This window comes from Lepidochelys kempii, chromosome 25 (assembly GCF_965140285.1).
Source record: "Lepidochelys kempii isolate rLepKem1 chromosome 25, rLepKem1.hap1, whole genome shotgun sequence".
Lineage (NCBI taxonomy): Eukaryota > Metazoa > Chordata > Testudines > Cheloniidae > Lepidochelys > Lepidochelys kempii.
The window spans coordinates 11,021,634-11,027,633 of record NC_136404.1 but is presented as its reverse complement, the minus strand read 5'-3'; the positions used below and the strand labels follow the sequence as shown (position 1 = coordinate 11,027,633).

General features: G+C 54.6%; 1 pseudogene; it reads right to left on the bottom strand.

Annotated features, from left to right (window-relative positions):
* Positions 1–2,047: 2,047 nt before the first annotated feature.
* Positions 2,048–3,142, bottom strand: LOC140903415 (relaxin-3 receptor 1-like; annotated as a pseudogene).
* Between the last annotated feature and the right edge of the window lie 2,858 nt (positions 3,143–6,000).

The following is a 6,000-nucleotide window of genomic DNA, read 5'->3' as shown; positions in this document are numbered from 1 at the left end:
CTGCAGTCAGTAAAACAGAGGTTTATTAGACGACAGGAACATGGTCTAATACAGAGCTTGTAGGTGCAGAGAACCGGACCCCTCAGCTGGATCCATTTTGGGGGGCAGTGAACCAGACAACCACGTCTGCCCTTCACTCCATGTCTCCAGCCAGCCCCAAACTGAAACTCCCTCCAGCCCCTCCTCCTCTGGGCTTTGTTCCTTTCCCGGGCCAGGAGGTCACCGGATTCCTTTGTTCTCCAACCCTTTAGCTCTCACCTTGCAGGGGGGAAGGGCCCAGGCCATCAGTTGCCAGGAAACAGGGTGTCGGCCACCCTCTGTGTCCAGACCCCTGCACACACCTGCCTTCTAGGGCTCTGCAATGATCACACACACTTATCCCACCCCCTAGAACTGCATAGGGGAAACTGAGGCACCGCCGCACTATTTAGAGGAAACATTAAGAACAGTCCCACTTCGTCACACATGCCAATGAGGGCCTTTTACACAACTGCCTTGCCTGCATACCTGATGACGGGATATACGGGCACAGGCATGCAGGAGTCCCTGCTGCCCCAAGCCAGCCCCCCGGAACAGCTAGAAGAGGCATGTTGTTCTGTTTTCCTCATCTTCTAATTCACACACTTGCAATTAAACCTGACTTGAAATGAGCAATCAAGACTCCATCCTCTCCTGCTCCCTTGGGTTTGTGATTGCTAAAACAGGGCTTGAGACTTAACCTTACTGTTCACAAGCCCTGCCCGCCCCCGGGGGCTGATCAAAGAACCAGATTTCAACTCCCTGCTCCCCCACTGCATTAAGCCAGAGCCTGCTGTTTATTTTGAGGTCGTCTCTGCGTGGGGAAGGGAGAAAAGGGGCTTAGGGCTCATGGGAACAGGACTTCTCGTCTCTGCCAGGCAGTCGGTAGGATCAGTGTGTGCGTGCTCTCTCGCACACAGTGACTTGTTTTCACTCACCAACACGCTCTCTCTCGCAGCCAAGCAGCATTACAGAAGTGGTATCGCTTTCCCCAGTTGTGGGCCGAGACACCCGGCCTCTTTAATGACTTCACCATTAGCCTTTCGCACGCCACTTGGGCTTTGTCGCAGGGGCAGCAATCGAAACACTGGAACAGATCCCCCGCACCGGCACATCCCCTTCTTTGCGTGGCACAAAGGGCCCTTTGTCCCCAGAACCGCCACCTCCCGAAGCACTTGTGTCACAATCCGGAGCAGGGACGGCTGGGTGCCCAGCTCCGGCTCTGCTCTTGGGCGCTGCCCCGGTCTCGTTCCCCCAGGCAGGGGAGAATCGGACAGAGCAGCCGTCACCAAAACACAAATTCATGTCCACAGGACCATTCTGTCTTGGGTTTCTTGTCTCAGCTGGGGGTTTCCCAAGGCTCCTTGAGGAGCTGTCCGGAGTGCTGAAATCCTTCTTCGCTTGGGGCATCAAAGCAAGACTTTAAAGGAAGAACAGTACAGAGGGGCTCCCCGCTCGCCCTCCTCCCCACGCCCTGCCTTAGGAACTCTTCTCTTTAACCTGTAAGTCTGTGACTTTCAGTGTGCCAGAGGGGATTGAGACACTCGATTCCCATTCATTTGAATGGGAATCGGGCGTCCAAAGCCCTTAGACAGCTTGGAAAATCCCTGCCTAGACCTGATCTCCAGGGATTTTTGTCCCCTAAACCCTTGGATCCCACATACATTTAAAAAAATTACTAGATCCCCCCACACATACACAGCTCCCCCTTTAGTGTCATTATTTGTATTCCAGGGGCCCCCAAAGACTCCAGTCAGCTCCCCATAGTGCAGGGGGCTGAATGAACAGACGCTACTGCCCCAAATGTATCCGGATAGCATGTAGTGATTGCAGCCCCTTTGTGCTAGGCGCTGTACATACACAAAGCAGGAGACAGTCCCTGCCCCGGAGAGCTCGCAATCTAAATAGACAAGACGGACAAAAGGTGGGAGGGGAGACGGAGGCACAGAGTCAGGGAGAGACCCCAGTTGTCCTGGGTCCTAATCTGGTGCCTCAGCCATGACACCTCTAAATTGAGATGAGCGGAGCTTCACGCACAGGACAGAGGCTCAGGCAGTTCTCACTCTGCTGGCAGGGCTTTGCTGGCACGTTTTCTGAAGGAAGGGGTTACCTTGAGCAAGAGTCCCGTCAGCGCCTCTCGGAACTCCCTTCTCACCAGGCAGTAGAGGATGGGGTTGAGGCAGCTGTTGGTGTGAGCCAGGCACACGGTGACGGGGAAGATGTACTCCTGGGTGTAGTAGAAGGATTCAGTGAAGGGCACCAGGTTGAATTTGATGAAGATGCCCCAGGCCGTCAGAGCTTGGTTGGGGAGTCAGCAGATGAAGAAGGAGAGCACCACGATGGTGACCGACTTGGTGACCCGGGACCTTGTCTTGGGGTTGCTGCTGCTCATCCTCATCCTGCTCAGGAACTGGAGGAGGAGGACGTAGCATGCTGAGATGATGGCCTAGGGGATGACAAAGCCCAGCAGGACCTTCTGGGTCTGGTACAAGCCCAGCAGGAACTGGGGGTTGATGTCTTTCAACTCCAGGAACTTGACCAGGCAGAGCTCATCCCCGGAGACCCTATGGGTGGTGGAGAAGATGGCGTGTGGCAAGGTGGCTATGGCGGCAAAGAGCCAGATGATGGCATTGGCCACCTTAGCGAGGCACCTGGAGGAGGAGCCCTGGTTGGCCTTCGGGGACGACACCACAGAGCAGTAGCGGGCCACGCTCATGGCAGTGAGGAATAAAATGCTGGCGTACATATTCATGGCCGAGACCGAGGAGATCAGCTTGCACATGACCTTGCCAAAGGGCCAGCTGAAATCCAGGGCCGTGTCCACCACCCAGAAGGGCAAGGTCAGGACAAACTGGAAGTCGGTCACCGCCAGGTTGAGCACAAAGAAAGTCATGCTGGACATTCTCCGGCGGTGCCTGGAGCCCAGGAGGAAGAACACCAGCAGGTTGCCCAGCACCCCCAAGGTGCAGACGGTGGAGTAGACAATAGCGATAGCGATCCGGGTGGCTTTGGTGCCGTCCAAAGGCAGGAAGGAGACCAGGTCCACCAGGCTGTGATTGGAGATATTCCTGTTGCCTCCTGCCAGGAGTTTCTCATCCGTGCTGCAGCAGCTGTGCTCAGACATGCTGGTGCTTGCTCCTGGCCTCTCCTCGCCTTCCCGTTCAGAGCCACGGCTCGCACTGGGCTCTGCTTTTTGCTGCTTCCATCAAGTTTCTGATCCGATCTCGCGGCACCGCTCCGTTTTGATCAGCCCACGCAGAGCCCCCCTCCCTGCCACGCAAACCTGCTGCCTGCTCCCCCAGCTAATTCTTTCCTCTCCTGCACTTGGCAGGGAAACAGCAGGAGAGGACAGTGTGCCGGAGCGGCTCCGACAAGGAAAGGGGGCGAGAGGAGAGAGGAATCGCAGTGTGTGGCCAGTGCAGCACACACTGTGCAAGGAGAGCAGGAGTAATATTAAGGTGACTTTTACCAACGTCCCTCGTGGGATGATTATTTCTTCTTTACACTACAGCAGCGCCCAGACCCCCTGACTTGGCGTCAGCGTCTCATTGCGTTCGACACCATCCAGACGTGTAGTCAAATGACACACCTTGCTTGAAACAGGGGAAACTGAGGCACAGAGCCGGGAACTGAGCTGCTGGGTGACCTTGGACAAACGGCTTCCCCTCCCGCCCTTTGTTTATTTAGACCGTGAGCTCCTTGGGGCAGGGACGGTCTCTCACGGTGTGTCTGGGCAGCGCCTAGTGCCCCAGGGTCCATACCACCTCTAGGTGCTACTGAAGTATACCTGCTAATAATCTGACTAGCTGTGGTAGGTATCTGGCCCCCCATCACCACCATATCTGAGCTCCTCCCCATCGTCAATGCATTTATCCTCCCAAGGGCAGTGCTGTGATCCCCATTGTACAGCAGGGGGACTGGGAGATTAGGGGATGCACCCAAGGACACACAGGACATCTGCGGCAAAGCAGGGGCTCAAACTTGTGTCTCCCGAGCAGTAGGCTGGCTCAGCCCTAACCCCTGGCTCGTCTCACGCAGGGCCTGGAGTCCTAGGGCAATGGCAAGGGTGCAATAGGTGGGTGAGAGAGACAATCGGAGGGTGGGGTGGGGTGGGGGACAGGAGAGGAGGTGGCCTCAGCAGCATGAACCTGTTTCAGTGCAGACGAGCCGTGTGCAACGCAGCCCTCCAGCTGCCTGTGTCTATTACTCTGTTAATACAGGTTTGCCAGCACCTCAGCCACGCCTCCACTGTAAGTTGTTGTTTGTATTGTCATAGCACGTAGGAGCCCCAGTCATGGCCCAGCACTCTGTTGCGCTAGGCGCTGTACAAACACAGAACAAAAAGGTGGTCCCTACAGTCTAAGTAAGAGAGGCCTTCCATTCCACTCCAGTTTTTATCTGTTCCCGCTATAGTATCCCAAAGCTTGTGGTGGGGAACTACACCACCTGTCATTGCAATGCAGCCCTCCCTGGCATGAAATGTTGGCAGCTGATTACCAGAATACAGCAAATCTACACAGTTGTGTATGACAGGCAGGTCACGTTTCACACCCACTTTGCTCTGGTGATAATTCGAGTTGCAGGGCAGCGGAGAATCTGGCCCGGTGTTCCTTCCACGCTCACTCGACTTATTCCTGATTTACACCAATAGGGGAAGAATCGGGCCCCTGCAGTTTGATCTCTTCTACCCTACCGATCAGCCAGTGTCGTCTTCAAACAACCCATGGAAGCGAGCGCTGGGGGAGGCATTTCAGTTCACCAGGCTGAATTTCCAGGGGTCCAGATCTTCATTTCCAGCATTCCCTGGTGGTGGCATTAGGAGTCAGAACTGGATACAGAAATCGTGAAATGCTTTTTGACCCAATTTAATCCTCTGAAAAAACCCACCATCTCCAGAGGAGAGACCCACTTAGTGGGTAACCACTGCTCTCCCTGCACTTTAAATCCTCTGCCAGTCAGATTGAAAACCACATTCAATTTCCCCTCTTGCCCTCCTAATTTCACCTGCCAGCTTCTGGCTGGAGAGGCTGACTGCTTGCTATTTAATCTTAAATTACACCTTTGTCAGAAGCACTTCCCGTGAGCGTTAGAGGCATGTCACGAGCATAGCGGTGACCGGAGCGAGCCCCCAAGCCGCTCATCTGGGTTTGATTCCTAGCCAACATGACAGTGAACTGGGCTGTTCTGAAGAGGACAGTGATCAATTGTTCTCCTTGAGCACTGGAAGCAGGATGATGTAGTTGACTTAATCTGCAGCCATGGAGATTTAGGTTAGATACTAGGGAAAAACTTTCCAACTCTCAGGGGAGTTAAGCTCTGGACCAGGCTCCCAAGGGAGGTTGTGGATGTAGGCGGTGAGATATGAGCTTATGGTGCCCATGCTCCACCAATATTCAGGAAGGTGGGCCCAGCTCCACCAATGTTTGGGCTTATATTTTCAGAGCCATCCTGTTCATAGGATGGACCGGGGCTTTGGGGGGCTCCAGGCTTCAGCCTTGTCTCCACGGCTGTTTTGCCCCGAGGTAGCTAGCCCCAGTTAGAAGCTCACCTCTTTCTGCAGTGTAGACGTACCCTAATGGTACAAATTTCCAACCGGACATGTTTGCAAGGCCCTGTTCGCAAAAGGACTGCAGAGTAGGTGGTGTGTGGAGAAGAAATTCATGACTAATTTCCTAGCGGGGAAGGATGAAAGTGAGAATTACGGTTGAGATTCTCACCCCCGTAGCGTCCCCTTTGCACCGGGGAAAGGGGCCGGAGTGATGTAAAGGGGCTCTAAAAACTCCAGATCCCTCCTGGAGAGAATGCTTCCAGCATAGGAACTGAGCAAGACAGCCCCAGGCTGTCTTTGGAGGCTTCCCTGGCATACGGAGGGTGGGAGGGGGCAGAAGGAGCCCCGCAAAGCCTAGACCTGCTATGGGGCATCTCAGCAACTCCAGGCTTTGAGCACCTCACGTGGGAGCATTGTAAATTAGCACAGCTCCC